Source organism: Bos grunniens, chromosome 29, assembly GCF_055505025.1.
Source record: "Bos grunniens cultivar Pamir isolate PY7600 chromosome 29, Bosgru_T2T1.0, whole genome shotgun sequence".
In the NCBI taxonomy this organism is placed as follows: domain Eukaryota; kingdom Metazoa; phylum Chordata; class Mammalia; order Artiodactyla; family Bovidae; genus Bos; species Bos grunniens.
In genome coordinates this window covers 4,846,129-4,862,334 of record NC_141193.1, presented here as the reverse complement: position 1 = coordinate 4,862,334, position 16,206 = coordinate 4,846,129, and the positions used below count along the sequence as shown (strand labels likewise).

Sequence of the window (16,206 nt, the reverse complement as noted above, 5' to 3'; positions counted from 1 at the left end):
TGCCTGGAGAATCCCATGGACAGAGGAGTCTGATGGGCTACAGTCCATGGGGTCTCGAGGAGTCAGACAAGACTGAGTGACTAACCCTCAACCTGGAAAGGGTAGCCCAGAAAAGGAGAGAACAGCCCAAACCAGAGGAGCGTGGTCTGCCGGCTCCTGTAGGTTCAGGTCTCCTGAAGGAGCAACTGGTGTCGGAGTCCCTTCTGGGTGGTCGTGCGTCTTCTCCTCCGTGGGGGGCACCCATGTGGGGGCCTGCTGTTTTCTTCTTTTTGCTGTGGGGCTGATACAACACAGCATGGAGCCCTGGCTTTGGAGCATGTCAGCCCTGGGGCACATGCTCAGATCTGCCTTGTACAGGCTGTGTGGCCATGGGGCTCAGTTTCCTCATCTGTCTAATGGGGACAAACAGGACACCTCACAGGGTTGCTGTGAAGCTCAAAGGCTTTAAACTCACGAGGCTCTTGACACAGTGCTCCTGTGCTCAGGAAGTATCTGCTGTCCTTGACGTCTTGTTGCAGAGCTGAGATGGCACAGATGGCTTCTCCTCCAGGTTCACCAAGTGATGTTTCCTGCGCTTGGCCAAGGCCAGGGTGCCTGGGGCCCCAGGAGCTGCCAGCCGACAATGCTGTATGTCAAGCCCCGTGCCTGGGCTCGGTGGGGGGGGGGCATCTTGAGCTTCCTTCCACGCAACAGGTGCACCCTCCTCGCCTGCTGGTGGGCTGTGGGCAGCAGTGGGCCCTGCCCTGCCCTGCCCTGTGTTTACCTGGGTTTGTTTGGAGCGTTACCAGGTGATCAGAGAGGGTTGATGGGCACCCGGCTGCTGTGGGGATGGTTTAGGCCTGACTTACAACCTGGCATTTGACAGGAACTGTGTTCATGCCAGGAGCATTGCAAAAGCTGCAGCCTTATTTGGTCTGGAAACTTCTCTGCTCGGAGGAAAAGTGGAGCCAGGGAGCCGATCTGGACTCACCCTGGGCAGCCAGAGCCTTAGTGATGCCAGCTTGGGTTGTCCGGCTCGTGAATTCTTCTCATCTCTCACTTCTCTCTTTGTGGTGGGCTGCTTGCCCTTTTCAGCGACAGTTCCCCCCTTTTCCGCCAGAACCACCGCTCAGCTCTCTGTCCCCTGCCCACAACTGCCGATGAGTTATTTTGCTGCACAGCTTCAGTGAGGTGGGGCGATCGTACCATGAAATCCACCCATTGCCAGCGTGCAACACAACAAGTTCTAGTAAATGCACAGGACTGTGCCACCCTTCACCCCGCCCCCCCCCCCATGTTCCCTAATGCAGTATTAGGGCAGGAAGTCCCCTTCCATCCTTAATTTGCTGGGAATTTTTGTTGATTTATTTATAAATTTTTATTAGTGGTTTTATTTTTAAATCACAAATGGTTTTGGACTTTGTCATAGGTTTTCCATGCCTGTGGGGATGACCACGTGGGATTCATCTTTTATACATAGCTCTCTGGTGGTGGTTTGTCTTTCAGCTGCTAAGTCGTGTCCGACTCCTTGCGCCCCCATGGACTGCAGCACTCCAGGCTTCCCTGTCCTTCACCATCTCCTGGAGTTTGCCCAAACTCATGTCCGTTGAGTCAGTGATGTCATCCAACCATCTCATACAGTGGATTGCGTGAATTGAATTTTGAATGTTAAACCAACCTTGAATTCCTAGGGTAAATCCCACTGGTCACAGCATACAATGTTTGCATATGTTGCTGATGGGGGTATGTGATCAGAAACATTTGGAAATCACTGTTTCAGCGTCTGTTGCAGATCTGAAGCGAGTCTCCTTAGGGCAGGGTCCCCAGTCTTTTTGGTATCAGGGATCGGTTTCATGGAAGACGGCGTTTCCGCGTGTGGGGGTGGAGGGGGATGGGTTTAGGACGATTCAAGTGCATTACATTTTCGGGCATTTTAATCTAATGGTGCCGCTGATCTGACCGAGAGGACCGATTGGTCTATAGTCCAGAGGCTGGGGCTCCCTACCTTAGGGGGAAGCCGTACTTGGATTCTTTTCATGAACTCAGTTAGGGATTCCAGGACCCAGAGAGAGAGAAACCCAGCAGAGGGCTGCTCACACCCGTCTTTCCCTCTCAAACATGTCCTGAGGCTGCCACGTCGCTCGCTTCAGCCTTCAACCCCACAGATTCAGCAGTCAGAGGGGCCTGCCCCTGGGACTGGCCTGCTCACCTTTCTCAGGGGTGGATGGAACTGGCTTTTGGGGTGAGTTGGGGTTGAAACCCACCTGTGCCCAGCCGAACAAGTCTGGTGAAACCAGCTGCGGCCCCTCAGAGGAAGGGCTTTCCGTTACTTTTTTTTTGCTGTGCTGTACAACATGTGGGATCTTAGTTTCCCGACCAGGAATTGAACCCAGGCTCTGGGCAGTGAAAGCACGGAGTCCTAACCACTGGACTGTCAGGGAATTCCCTTTTTTTTTTTTAAATTTGCTCAGAGATGCTGCGGAGGCTGCTGGTGACCCCGGACAGACAGAGGCTGTGAGTAGCCATGTGGGGCTGCCCGGGGCTGGCTTTCACAGCCAAACCAGGGCAGGGAACTTCCGGTCGAGGCTCTTCAGTGAAGGGAGCGTCCTGGTGTCTTTTATGCCCGTTCCTGGAGCGAGAGGACAGAGGTCACGGCTTGCTGGTGAGCCTCCTCCCTGGGTTCAGCACGTGGAGCCCCAGCAAGCCCCGTAGGGACTGCTGCCCTGCCGCCGAATGTCCAGGGAACACCCCTCCCTGTGAGAGCCGGCAGGTCCCCGATCATCTGGGAATGAACTTGTCTCTTGCTCCCCCAGCACAGAGCCAGTCCTCTTCCGGTCCTCGGCAAGCCTGGGGACAGTGGTCATGCCTCTCTGTTCTTTATTCCCCCTGGTGAGACCCCACGGGGTCCCCCGGCTCCCATCACGAAGGGCAGGAGGTACAGAGCTCAGGCTTCTGGTCAGGACAGCGTCACTAGTTGGGTCTCAAGTTGGGGCAGGACCCTCACCCCGATCCCTGACCCGACACTCAGCAGTCCTAATAAAATGGAAAAGGAATTCTAAACACATGGAGCCACACCCCCCTCAAAGATAAACATCCCCGTGTTCCAGAAAACAGACAGAAACTGGGCGGTCAGAGGCGGGAAGCTGCTGGGCCTGCTGGGCTCCTGGTCTGGTTGGGGCTTTCCTGTTCGTCAGAGGCAGAAAGGCTGCTCCCGTTGCTATGGCCACATAACAAATTTACCCAAAACTCTGTGGTATAAAACTACCGTTTATCCTGTTCCCTGTTCTGGGCTCAGGAATTTGGACAGAACTCAGCAGGACCCAGCGATTCAAGACGCTGGCCTGTGGCTCAAAGCGGGAGGACTCCGGTGAAACCAGCCCCTGGCATATCGGGGTCAGGCCGATGCCTGTCTCCAGCCAAGGCCTTCTTTCTGCTCGGCTTCCCTTGAGCCCACCCTGGGTCCTCACTCTCTTGCCCTGAGCAGCTGTTCCCCATAAGCCAGACTCCCGAGTCCTGAATCCCCCTGTGCTTCTGGGAAACGGGGCCTGAGCCACTCGGGGCCTTAATGCCAATTACATGCTGATGGCACCCCAAGGATTATCTTCTCTACGATCTTCCCTAGCTCCAAATATAAGTCTGCTCGCATCTGCCCTTGGGTATTTAGAGGCATCCCGAACTCAACGCGTCCCTGTCTGAGGGCCTGATCAGCCCCTGGGTGGTGGACTGGATGGTGGCCCCCAAAAGCTATGCCCACATCCCGATACCCAGAACCTATGAATGAGATCTTTTTGGATAAAGGGTATTTGTAGATGTAATTAAGGATCTCAAGGTGGGATCATCCTGCTGGCTCGTGGGCCCTCAAGCCAATGACAGGTGCCCTTATAAGAGACAAAAGAAGATAGATGGGAGGGAGGAGGGGGGCACCTGGAGGAGGAGGCAGAGGCTTGAGGGATGTGGCCCGGATCCAGGAGCACCTGGAGCCCCGGAAGCTGGGACACGCAGGAAGGCTTCTTCCTCCCCTAGGGCCCTGGGAATGAGCGCAGCCCTGCTGACCCCTTGATTTTGGACTTGTGGCCTCCAGAGCCAGGGGCAGACAAGTTTCTGTGTTTCAAGCTGCCCCAGGACACTGACACGCCTTCTAATCCTGCAGCTCTTTCAGGTCACCCGCCGGGCACCCTCACAGCCATCCTGTTCACCTCTTTCTCACCCCCCCACAGACCTGCCAGCAAGTGCCCTGCCTTCACCTGCCGGGCACCCTCACAGCCATCCTGTTCACCTCTTTCTCACCCCCGCACAGACCTGCCAGCAAGTGCGCTGTGCCCTGCCTTCAGACCATGCTGGAATCTGCCCGCATCTCCCCCTCCTCTGTGGCTGCCCTGGCTCCCACGCAGCCTGTCTGACCTGGATCCCGGCCCAGCCTCCGCCCCGTCTGCCCTGCACTCTGCCTCGGGGTCCCCACCTGTTTCACAACGTCCTTCTCCCCCATGTCCTCTTTGCTCTGCTTCATTCTGTGATGCCAGGCTGATGCTCCGCAAACCGCATCCGTATCTGCCAGGGTCCAGCCCTGGCTGATCCAGGGTATTCAAAGCGGGGACGGCGTCGGCGAGGATCAGGATACAATAACTTCAATTAGATATTAATTAAAGATGTAAAGAGTAATAGGATGAGGATAGCTCAGTAGGAAAATTCAGTGGAGAAAAGAGGCTGAGTAGCTTGGTTTACGCGGGAGACCAATAAAACTTCAAGACAAGAAGCTTGCACCACTTACGTAGGCCGCAGGCGTCCTTCCGTTCTTCCGAAGGAGAGGAGACACTGAGGCCTCCCCGGTCGGATCTTAGAAGCCCAGGCATAATTAGTAAGCATGGCGGGTTCCGCGCTCCAGATGGAGACTCAGCCAGAGTGAGAGAGAGACATGGGGAGACCAGTATTTCGAGAAACTGATCCCAATTCTTTATTTTCCATGGTCTACTTTTATACACTGAGATGTTATGCAAAAGTCACGTGGGGTCAGCAGTCCTGACTTTTATCAAAGTCAGGTGCTTCATACAAATGTATACAGAGGTCTTAGGGGTGTTACATCATCTTCTGGCCAGGGGGGCCTGCTGACAATTTATGACCCTCTCCTTGTGACAACGGTCAGTCAACCAGGACACTTATTTCTCCAGGGGTGATTATTCTTAAAAGAGACGCCACCCAAATAAAGTTACATTCCTATAGGGTGAGGGTGTAGTGGGTTTTAGCTAAGGAAAGAATGTACTTAGCCTAAGGTCTAACGTGATTAATATCAAAGGTTAATACTTATTTCTTCTATATATTCATTAACGTGTGTAAGGGCAGGGGATGTGGAGACTTAGCAACAAACATTGGCTCAACAAATGAAAAACCCTTCACCAATACAATTTCTAATCAGCCCATTATACTTATACTAATAGTTTTCTAACTTTTCTAAGGAACCTGTTTTTAGAAGGTTTAAAGCATCTCATGCCTCTCACGGTTGGGAGGCTGTGAGCAATCACATGTGGCCGGACAAGCCTGTCAGGCAGGCTAGAGAACCTTCAGAGGAGTTTGTAGGTTAAAACACTCTTGTCACACCCAGGAGTTTTTATTAACTGGAGCTCTAGGTTAACTCCTTCTCCGAAAGAGGTGGTGGGGGACAGCCCCCCGTAAAGTCAGAGGTGTAGGTGAGAGCACAAAGTAATAAAGCAGGCAGGCTCTGGTTATGGGGGTAGATGCTCGAGGATTTCCAGGGGGACTCCTGAGGCTCGATCCTGCCTTTGCGTATGTCGAGCCTCCTTCCTCATGACCTTTGCCACGGGCGGAGTGCCTCACTCTGGCCCCCAACACTTATCCCCCGGTCCTTCCGGGGCTGGGCCCCTCCTGTCCTCCCAGTGCTGGGGGTGACGGCTAGCCGCTCGTTTTCTCTGCGCAGCTGGAGTCCCGTGAGGCGATCCTGGGTCTCAAGTGCCCACGGTGAGTCCCCTTTTTCCTGACTGGAATCCACTGGCACACTGGTCTCCCAGCTTCCAGCCTGGCACCCATGAGCTGGTCTCCACAGAGCAGTCGGAGGGTGGGGGCGAGGGGTGGTCCTGACACACACACACAAGCGGGCCAGAGTTTGCCAGAAGGGAGAGGGCTCTGGGGTTCCGGTGAAGTTTCAGGGCTTAGCAAAGTGGGACACAGGACTTCCCTGGTGGAGCAGTGGATAAGAATCTACCTGCCATTGCAGGGGACACAGGTTCCATCCCTGGTCCGGGAGGATTCCACACGCCGAGGAGCGGCTGAGCCACAGTTGCTGAGCCCGAACCCGGGAGCCTGCAAGCTGCAGCTGCTGAAGCCTGAGTGCCCTGGAGCCTGCGCTCCGCAACAGGAGAGACCACCGCAACAAGAAGCACACACACAACTGGAGAGGAGCCTGCACAAAGCTACTGCACAAAACGAAGACCCAGCACAGCCAAAAAAAAGAAAAAGTGGAATACACAGGACTTTATTATTAACACTGCACTGTTACAGTATCTGCCTCCCTCCTCCAGCTAGATTGGTGTTTTGTTTTTTCTTTTTTAAAAAAATTTATTATTATTATTTTTACAGTAGGTTCTTGATGGTTATCTATTTTAAATATAGCAGTGTGTACATTCCAACCCCAAATTCCCAATCTATCCCTTAACCCCTACCCTCCCCCACTGGTATCCATAAATTCTTTCTGTCTCTGAGTCTGTTTCTGTTTCATAAGTAAGCTCATCTATATCATTTTCTTTTTTTAAGATTCTGCTTGTAAGGGGTATCACATATTTGTCTTTCTCTGTCTGACTTACTTCACTTAGTATGATAATCTCTAGGTTCATCCATGTTGTTGCAAATGGCATTATGTCACTCTTTCTAATGGCTAATATTCCATGGTTTATACAGTAAGTTCCCTACAAACAAATGTGTTTGGTTCCAAGATTGAGTTCCTAAGTCCAATTTATTCATGAGTCCAACAGTCAGCCTAAGTACCGGCTAACGCAGTCGGCCATACAGCACTGCACTGTAATAGGTTTATGAAGTGGGCCGTTTTCTAAAGTCTTTCTTGAATTCGTTAGTTTTGTTTATGGTTTAGGGTTTGGTTTGTCGGCCTCCAGGCACGTGGGATCTTAGCTTCCCGATCAGGGACTGAACTCGTGCCCACCCCTGGTACTGGAAGGCGAAATCTTAACCGCTGGGCCACTAGGGAAGTCCTGCATGGAATAGGTTTCTAATACTTTTCACACAAATAACACATAAGATACAAACACAAAAAATAAAGAAAACGAGTTTGATCTAATAGTACAGTACCTTGAAAAGTACAACGCTACCAGCTACATCACTGCTGTTTTCAGGCTTGATTCCAGACACCCTGGGCTTGACATAAAGGTGTGCTCTACGCAGTTCCGTGCAGTACACAGAAGCACAGCCGCCTGTAGAGGTGCACACACGAGACAGTGTACACCAGACACACGACTGGACGTGTAAACACTCATTAGCATCTTTGAAAGTTCGCAACTTGAAGATTCACATGTAGGGGACTTACTGTATGTACCAAGCATTTTGCTTTTTTGTTTGTTTTTTATTAACTGTGGGCTACCCTGGTAGCTCAGTTCAGTTCAGGCTCTCGGTTGTGTCCAACTCTTTGCAACCCCATGGACTGCAGGACACCAGGCTTCCCTGTCCATCACCAACTCCTGGAGCTTACTCAAACTCATGTCCATTGAGTCGATGATACCATCCAACCCCCTCATCCTCTGTTGACCCCTTCTCTTCCTGCCTTCAATCTTTCCCAGCATCAAGGTCTTTTCTAGTGAGTCAGTTCTTCGCATCATAGCACAACCTGGTAAAAAAAAAAAATCCACCTGCAATGCAGGAGATACAAGTTTGACTCCTGGGTCAGGAAGATCCCCTGGAGAAGGGATAGGCTACCCACTCAAGTATTCTTGGGCTTCCCTGGTGGCTCAGATGGTAAAGAATCTGCGTGCAATGTGGAAGACCTGGGTTCAATCCCTGGATTGGAAAAATCCTCTGGAGGAGGGCAAGGCAACCCACTCCACTAGTCTTGCGTGGAGAATCCCCATGAACAGAGGAGCCTGGCAGCCTACAGTCCATGGGGTCACAAAGAGTTGGACACGACTGAGCAACTAAGCACAGCACAGCATTAACTGTAGGCCGAACCCGAATGGCGGACTTGAAATCAACATGGTGAGCTGCGACCAGGGACTTTAACAAACAGTGGCATGAAATAGAAGGGGCAGGATGGAGTGATCAGACGGTGACACACGCGGTCAGAGGAGGCGCTGTCTGATGAAACTTTACTCAGGGCTCTGTGTGTGCACGATTGTGATGTAAATGCATTTCTTTCAGTGAGTCTTGGTTCACGGTGTTTATAAGCTTCATGGGGGTGGGTCTGCACCTGTCTCGCCCCCGGATCCCCCTCCTGGGGCTTCTGATCATCTGTCCAGCGCATGACTGGGGCTCGCCCCTCTGCAGCCGGGCGGAGCTCTCTGATGGTTCTGCGCTGGGAGGTTTTCTGAGGTCATCTTGCAGTGGATTTTCTTCTCTGTGACGTCTCTCTGCCCTTTCTCTGGATTTCCCCTCGTGCACAGGGCAAATCTGGACATATTTTCTTTTTACATTTTCCGTTTTCTCTCTCTTGGTCTTTTGCTTTCTTTCTGTGAGCCGTTCCTCAGGCTTATTTGCCCAACCTTCATATTGATATTCAGGTTTTAAAAATTCCTACGATCACATTTTATCGCGATTTGAGAACTCCTTCCTTTCCCTCGTCTCTCTCCTCCTTCCTCTCTTGGGGTGCAGTGCCCTGCTCCCTGCACCCCTCTTCCTGCAGTGGTTTTATTCCATATTTCCGTCATCTGCCTTTGCTGGAGGACTCTCCTCAGACACCTGGTCCTTGTCCACTTGGATCCGGTGAGGCCTCCATGCTCAGATGCTCACGGGCTCCTTGACCTAGGGCTCTGCCGGGGAGCCAGCTGCCGGGCCCCGGAGCCAGGGGTCGGAGGTCAGTGTCCGTCTCTCCCCTTGGACTTGTCGGACTCCTGGCAGCGCCAGGGCAGGTGGGCTCGCGGCATCTGCTGCTCATCTCTCCTCCTCACACCCTTTCCTCTGCGTGGGATCCCTGCCCTGACTGTGCCCCTGGCCCCAGAGCAGAGGGGCCCGTCTTACTCACTGCAGAGACGAGACCTGCGCCGACTCTTCTCCTGGGTCTGGGGAGGGGGCTTCGCTGAGTAGCACCTCAGATCTGATCATCAGACTGTGTCTTTTTAAAATTAATTAACTTATTTATTTTGGCTGAGCTGGGTCTCGCAGTTTTGATGGGTTTTCTCTAGTTGATGAGAGTGGGGCTGCTCTTCGTCGCAGCCCAGGAGCTTCTCGCTTCTGTGGCTTCTCCTGTTGCAGAGCATCGGCTCTAGGCACGCAGGCTCAGTAGTTGTGGTCCTTGGGCTTCGCTGTGGGATCTTTCAAGATCAGGGATAGAACCTGCGTCTCCTGCACTGGCAGCCGGATTCTTATCCACTGCACCCCAAGGGAAGTCCCAGGTCCCTTTTCTTTTTTAAAAAAAAATTGTGGTAAAATACACATAACATAGAATGTACCATCTTAACCGTTTTGAAGGGTACAACTCAGTGGCATTGAGTAATATTATACAGCCATCACCACTGTCCACTTCCAGAACTTTCTCATCTCCCTGAAAGGAAATTGTGCCCCCTAAACCGTATTCCCTACCCCAGCCCCTGGTCACCTCAACTTTCTTTTTTAAAATTATTTTTTAATTTTATTCTTAAATTTAAACAATCTTTGATCACATCCCACGGCCTGCAGGACCTTGGTTCCTTGACCGGGCTCCGTGGGTTACACCCACACCCCCTGCGCTGGAAGGCAGAGTCTTAACCGCTGGACCACCAGGGAATTCCTACCTCTATTCTACTTTCAGTCTCTAAAGCAATTGCTTCTCTGAAAGGCTTTCCTACCTCCTTGTTAGTTTATTTCCCCTGCACCCCCTTCCTCAGCACCCAAGGACCCCCACTTCCTGAGCTTCTGGTGATTCTGTGGAATCAGTCGATTTGCCTCAGGAGTGGCCTTCGGTTGATGTATGCCTTTAATCTGCCATCTGATCTCTGGGTTGGGAAGATCCCCTGGAGGAAGGCACGGCAACCCACTCCAGCATTCTTGCCTGGAGAATTCCACGGACAGAGGACCCTGGTGGGGTCACAAAGAGGCAGACGCAACTGAGTGACTAACTTTCACTTGCCATCTTTACCCCAAAGTTCCTCTATAATATTTAGGAATTCATCTTTTTTGCAGATACTTTGTAAAAATCAAATGGTAGAATCATCTTATAATCACATTGTGTAATCATTTAATGTTAACGTTTAAGGATAAAAATGGGATGCAGAACTAGTGATTCAGTAGGCTCCGATTTATGTAAGAGCTTCCCACGTGGCACAGTAGTAAAGAATCCGCCTGCCTATGCAGGAGACATGAGTTCGATCCCTGGGTTGAGAAGATTCTCTGGAGGAGCAAATGGCAACCCACTCCAGTATCGTGGCCTGGAGAACTCCATGGATCAAAGACGCTGGGCAGCCACACAGTCCATGAGGTCACAAAGGCCGGACACAACTGAGTGTCTGAGCACACGTGCTATGTATGTAAAAGACACCCACGTGCGTAAAGAAGAAGGAAAGTTGTAAGGCCAAATTCAAACATCTCTGACCTTTGGGATTTGGTCTAGTGCTTGTCATTTTATTCAGTTCTTGCACTTTTTAAAAGTTTTCCACAGTGCTGAGTGTGGTCCTGTGATCTGTAGGGAACAGATCCCTGCAGGGTGCTTCTCCATCCTGGGTGCTTCTCCATCCTGGGCATCCTGTGGTCCTGGTTGGCTGGGGGTGGGCCTGGGTCTTACATAGGTGGGAGGAGGGGGAGATCTGCCCGATTTGTATTCTAGAAAAGTCCTTCTGGGGATGACCAAGAGGAGGAGGTGTCTTCAATGAACCAGAATCATGGAGGACGGGGTAGGTAGCCAGAGTCTGGAAGCGTGGCCAGGCAGAGAAGGCTGAGGGGCACAGCTGCTGAATATTCACGGGTTAAATCATCAGAATTTGTGGCCTGATCCCCGTGGGGTAAGGGCCTGGGAAGACGTCCATATTTCTGGCTTGGGTGAAGGGTGACTTAATGGTTCAGGAAGTCCCGCCCAAATGTTCTTAATAATAATCGTATTCCTCTCATTTCTAATTCACACATGCAGCCCAGAAGGTCTGCATGCCTGGCAACGTGAGAGGGTGAGGAATTCTGGATTTTCCAGGCCTGTCAGTCAGGGAGATTGGCAGCTGCCAACAGTATGTTCCCCTGGACCGCTGCGGGCCCTCGCAGGGTGGGGTGGCGGGGGAGGGCGGGGCAGGAAAACTGCAGCCCCCCGGGGGGAGGGGAGCTTCCAGGGAGATCTCCGTCCTCCACGGAGAGAGGTGGCCAGCGCCCTGTGTCCGGCCGTCCTCAAGCCGGCCGGATGGGGTCCGAGCCCTGGCTCTCCCTGGCCCAGGGTCTGTCCCATGTAGGCATCGCTGCGTGTGTATCGGATGGAGGACTCGATGTTACGTATTTATGTGGCTCTGACATCTGGCCCGTTGTCTATGGCACCGTTCAGCTGCTGTATTCCCCCTCCCCCAACTCTGGCCAGCTCCTTCAGGACATCTTTTTAAGGTAAAATTCACAGAACGTAAAATTAACCACTTTATTTCATTGTTTTGTTTTGGTCATGTGGCCTGTGGGATGTTAGTTTCCCGACCAGGGATCAAATCCACGCCCCCTGCATCGGAAGCACGGAGGCTTAACCACTGGACTTTCAGGGAATTCCTAAAATTAACCATTTAAAAGATAATTTATTTTTGGGTGTGCTGGGTCTTCACTGCTGCACAGGCTTTCCCTCGGGTTGCAGTGCGAGGGAGTCTCACTGCGGTGGCTTCTCTCCTTGTGGAGTATGGCTGGTAGGGAACCCGAGCTTCAGTAGCTGTGGCTCCCAGGCTCCAGAGCACAGGCTCAATAGTTGCAGCACACGGGCTTAGTTGCTCCACAGCGTGTGGGATCTTCCTGGGTCTGGGATGGAACCTGTGTGTCCTCCACGGGCAGGCAGATTCTTTACCACTGAGCCTTCCCTTTACTGGGGAAGCCCTAAAACCAGCCATCTTAAAGTGAGCCTTTCAGTGGCATTCTTAATGTTGCAAAGCTATCATCTCGTTATTGTCGTTCAGTGGCTAAGTCATGGCGGATCCTGCGACCCCATGGACTGCAGCACGCCCGACTTCCCTATCCTTTACCATCTCCCCGAGTTCGCTCACATTGATGTCCACTGCGTCAGTGACGCCATCCAACCATCTCATCCCATCTCTCACCTCTATCTGGTTCCAAAATGTTTTCATCCCTCTAGAAGGAAACCCCAGATCCACCAGCAGTCACTGCCCAGTCCCTGAGCCCCAGCCTCAGGCAACCACAAACCTCCTTTCTGTCTCTTTGGATTCACTTACTTTGGACATTTAATACAAATGGAATCGTACAATACAGCCTTGAGTGTCTGGCTTTTTTCACTGAACCTTGTCAAGATTCATCCACGTGTCAGTGTGAATTCCTTCTTACACCTGAACACTGTTGTATGGTATGGCCCGACCACATCTTGTTATCCATCGGGGTGGTAGACATTTGGACTTTCCGACTTTCTGGTTACTGTGAGTAGTACTGCTGGGAACATTCGAGTGCGAGCTTTTACCTGAAGCTGTTTTTACTTCTCTTGGAGTGGAAGTGCTGGGTCAGATGGTCACCCTGTGTCCCTTGGATTTCTTGAACAGCACATGGTAGCTGAGCCTTCTGGCCTGCCCTTGAGCCAGGCTCTTTAGGACTGTGAGGCAGGGATGACCGTTCCCACCATGGCTGGACCGGCCTCCAAGCCTCTGCACCATGGAGGTGCCTCCTTCAGATGGAGGAGCCGGGTTAGTGCTGGTGAGGGCGGGGCGGGCCCCCATGACCCGGGCTGTTGAGGAGCAACCTCAGAGAGCTGGCTGACCCCAGAGACCCAGGGAAGAGCTGGGAGGGGGCACCCCTGAGGGACGGTGGCCAAGTGGGCCACCGTGGAAGGAGGGCTCCGCTCAGGGCTCACCCTCCGGACTCCCCCTCTCACTCCCCACTGCTCCTGGAAGAGGGAGCTGGGGCTCAGCGGTGAGTGATGACCAGTGGGTTCCAACCCCCAGTGTAGCCCAGAGTTATGATCTTGATCACTGGCTATGCTGTGTCCCCCAACCTCTGAAATTTCACTTTACCACGCATTGCATTGAGCCAAGAATTACACTGAGTCTTCTTGAAAAAAAAAAAAATTGGAAAAACGAATGATGAAACCATTCTCACTCTGCTTACCCAGCTGGGCCCTTTTAATGGTTTGCAGATCGCCCTCCGTGTGTTTGCGCATTTTTACAGCGTTACCATCCGGCTGCTCATACCCTTGTGTGTTCTGCTATTTTCCACTTAATGTGTCATAAACATTGTCCCATGTTTTAAAAATATTTGTCACAATCGTCATTCAAAACTGCTTCATCGTATTACATCACGGAGCTCCCCCAGAATTCAGTAAACCATTTTCCCGATGTTATTTGGATCAGGGGTTGCCAAACGGTTGCCCTCAGACCCAATCTGGGCCCCTGGCCCTTTCTTTGGGTACAGCCCACGAGCAAAGAATGACTTTTACATTTAGTAATGGTTGAAAAAACTCAGAAGACTATTTTGTGACATACGAGACGGGTAGAAAATGCAAGCGTCAGTGCCTATTAATGAAGCTTATTTTATTTTTGTGTATTTGTGTCTGGCTGCCCTGGGCCTTGGTCGCTGCGCAAGGGCTTTCCTGTAGTTGGGGCGAGCGGGGGCTTCTCGCCGCAGCGGCTTCTCTCGTTGTGGAGCAGCAGGCTCTGGAGCACGTGAGCTTTGTCAGTTGTGGCGCAACGGGCTTAGTTACCCCTTGGCATGTGGGATCCTCCCAGACTGGGGATCGAACCTGTGTCCTCTGCGTTGGCCGGTGGATTCTTAACCGTTGGACCACCAGGGAAGTCTGAAATATTTCGCTGTAGCGATTCCATTCCACTTTCAGTTTTAGCATATGTAAGTATGTTACCCAGTTTAAAATACTGAGGATCTGATTCTGATACAACTAAGAGAGAAACACGGAAAACAGGACCCTAAGTCCGTGCGAAAGTGTTATTGGCTGAAAAGGTTAGGAGGCGAAGCATCTGCCGTGATTCAGCTAATCCGTCTCACCTGGTTCAGTGAATGCTTTGTCTGCCAGAAGCACTCTGTAGCGTCCTACTTTATGATCTTTCAGGCAGCAACAGGCTAAAGTATCCCTACAAGGAGTTGCTTTTTCCTAATTAAAAAAAAAATAGCTCCAAGTCCCCTGAGAGATATTAGTCCGAATTTATTCTGTTTTAAAATGCTCAGTTTGTGGTCATTTGTTACATAAGCTACAGGAAATAAGCATGCCTGGTAAAGACTCCTCCAGCCTCTGCCCAGGGAGCTGGGGAGGGGGGTGTCCCTGACTGTGTGTGTGTGAGTGTGTGTGTGTGAGTGTGCACACGCTTAGTGGTGTCCGACTGTTCACAACCCTGTGGACTGTAGCCCGCCAAGCTCGTCTGTCCGTGGGATTTTCCAGGCAAGAATACTGCAGTGGGTTGCCATGCCCTCCTCCAGGGGATCTTCCCGACCTGGGGATCGAACTCGCATCTCTTGCATCTCCTGCATCAGCAGGCGGGTTCTTTGCCGCTAGCACAATCTGGGAAACCCAGTGCGTGTAGCTTCACCTTTTCTCCAGGTTTCAGGACGAGCTTCGCCTCTGCTCTGTCTTATCTGGAGCCACCACGTGCAACCCCGGGGTTGGTTCATTCTAGGATGGAGGATACTAAGCTTTCATCTGTTCGTCTGTTTACTGTTAACCTGCAACTTCGTGCCAGGCTCCGGATTTGCTGAAAAGTATGGTGGCTCAGACAGTAAAGAACCCCCTTGCCAATGCAGGAGACCCAGGTTTGATTCCCAGACTAGGAAGATCCCCTGGAGAAGGCCATGGCAACCCAGTCCAGTATTCCTGCCTGGAGAATCCCATGGACAGAGGAGCCTGGTGGGCTGCCGTCCCTGGGGTCACAGAGTCTGGCACGACTGAGCGACGGAACTGCAACAGCCGGTTGCCATATTTTGTTTCCGGGCCGAATGGCTCTGTGTTTAGTTTCCTTCTTCTGCGTCCTCCTGGCTCTTGCCCAGTCAGACCGCAGGGAGCCAGGTCTGAAAGGGCAAACGTCCCCTTGGCAAAGGGAGCTGATACGCGCCTCTGGGGGCACGGGGGTTGGGCAGCAGAGTGGACGGGAGCGGACTGGAATGGAGCTGTCTGACCAGGCTGGAGGGAGTCATCCTGATGGCCCCCGGTTGTCCCGGCCTCCCCGGCCACCCTGGCTCTCCTGGTTATCCCCACCTGGGTCCCCTCATCCAGCCCCCTTGGTCAGCCTCGCTGCCCTGTTTACTACCCTGGCCTGAGTGTGCCCTGGGCTCCGTGAGTCCGAAGCGGAGTTCCTAAGTCAAGGACGGGCACAGCCTTGCCCTGGAAAATGAGGCCTAGGTGATGTAAGAGCCACATCAGTCCCGGCCTTACCTGGGATGGAAGCTCCTCCTCTGAGATCCCACGAGTCCCCGTGCGGGCTGACATCTTTTACCTGACCCTTGGTGGATCCAGGGACAGGATGGAGAGGGCCTGGGATGGCTCAGGCAGGGCTGGGCTATGCCCACCCAGCTCTAACGCAGCTCGGGTCTCCTCCGCAGAAGGCCCCGGGATGACACTTCTCAGCGCTTGCTGATAGATGGAGGCCAGACCAGCACACAGCAGCCTGGTGGGGGCGGGGAGGTGGCTGTCTCCACTTTACAGATGAGAAGACAGCTCTGCGAGGACAGAAGGTCCCCACGGAGGCGATGGTGGAGCCAAGTCTCAAAGCCAGAGCCAGTCCTTTCCTCGCCCCCGATCGCTGTGGTCCCTCAGTGAGGGCGGGGCCTTCCCGCCTTCTCATCCCACTTTGCCGTCACCCAGGACTGACTCCTGCATGGGAGGCGGGACTCAGGAACCACAAGCCCACTCACTGCAGTGGTGGGTTTAATTCTCAAAGTTACAACTCCATCCAATTCTGACTTGTTTACAAG

At 52.5% G+C, this 16,206-nt stretch overlaps 1 long non-coding RNA gene across 1 annotated transcript; it reads left to right on the top strand.

The window, feature by feature from the left end:
• Positions 1-4,520: 4,520 nt before the first annotated feature.
• On the top strand, positions 4,521-6,687 carry LOC147341745 (uncharacterized). The gene is made up of 2 exons (XR_015158006.1): positions 4,521-5,949; positions 6,206-6,687. It is a non-coding gene; the product is annotated as an uncharacterized LOC147341745 (long non-coding RNA).
• Positions 6,688-16,206: the final 9,519 nt, after the last annotated feature.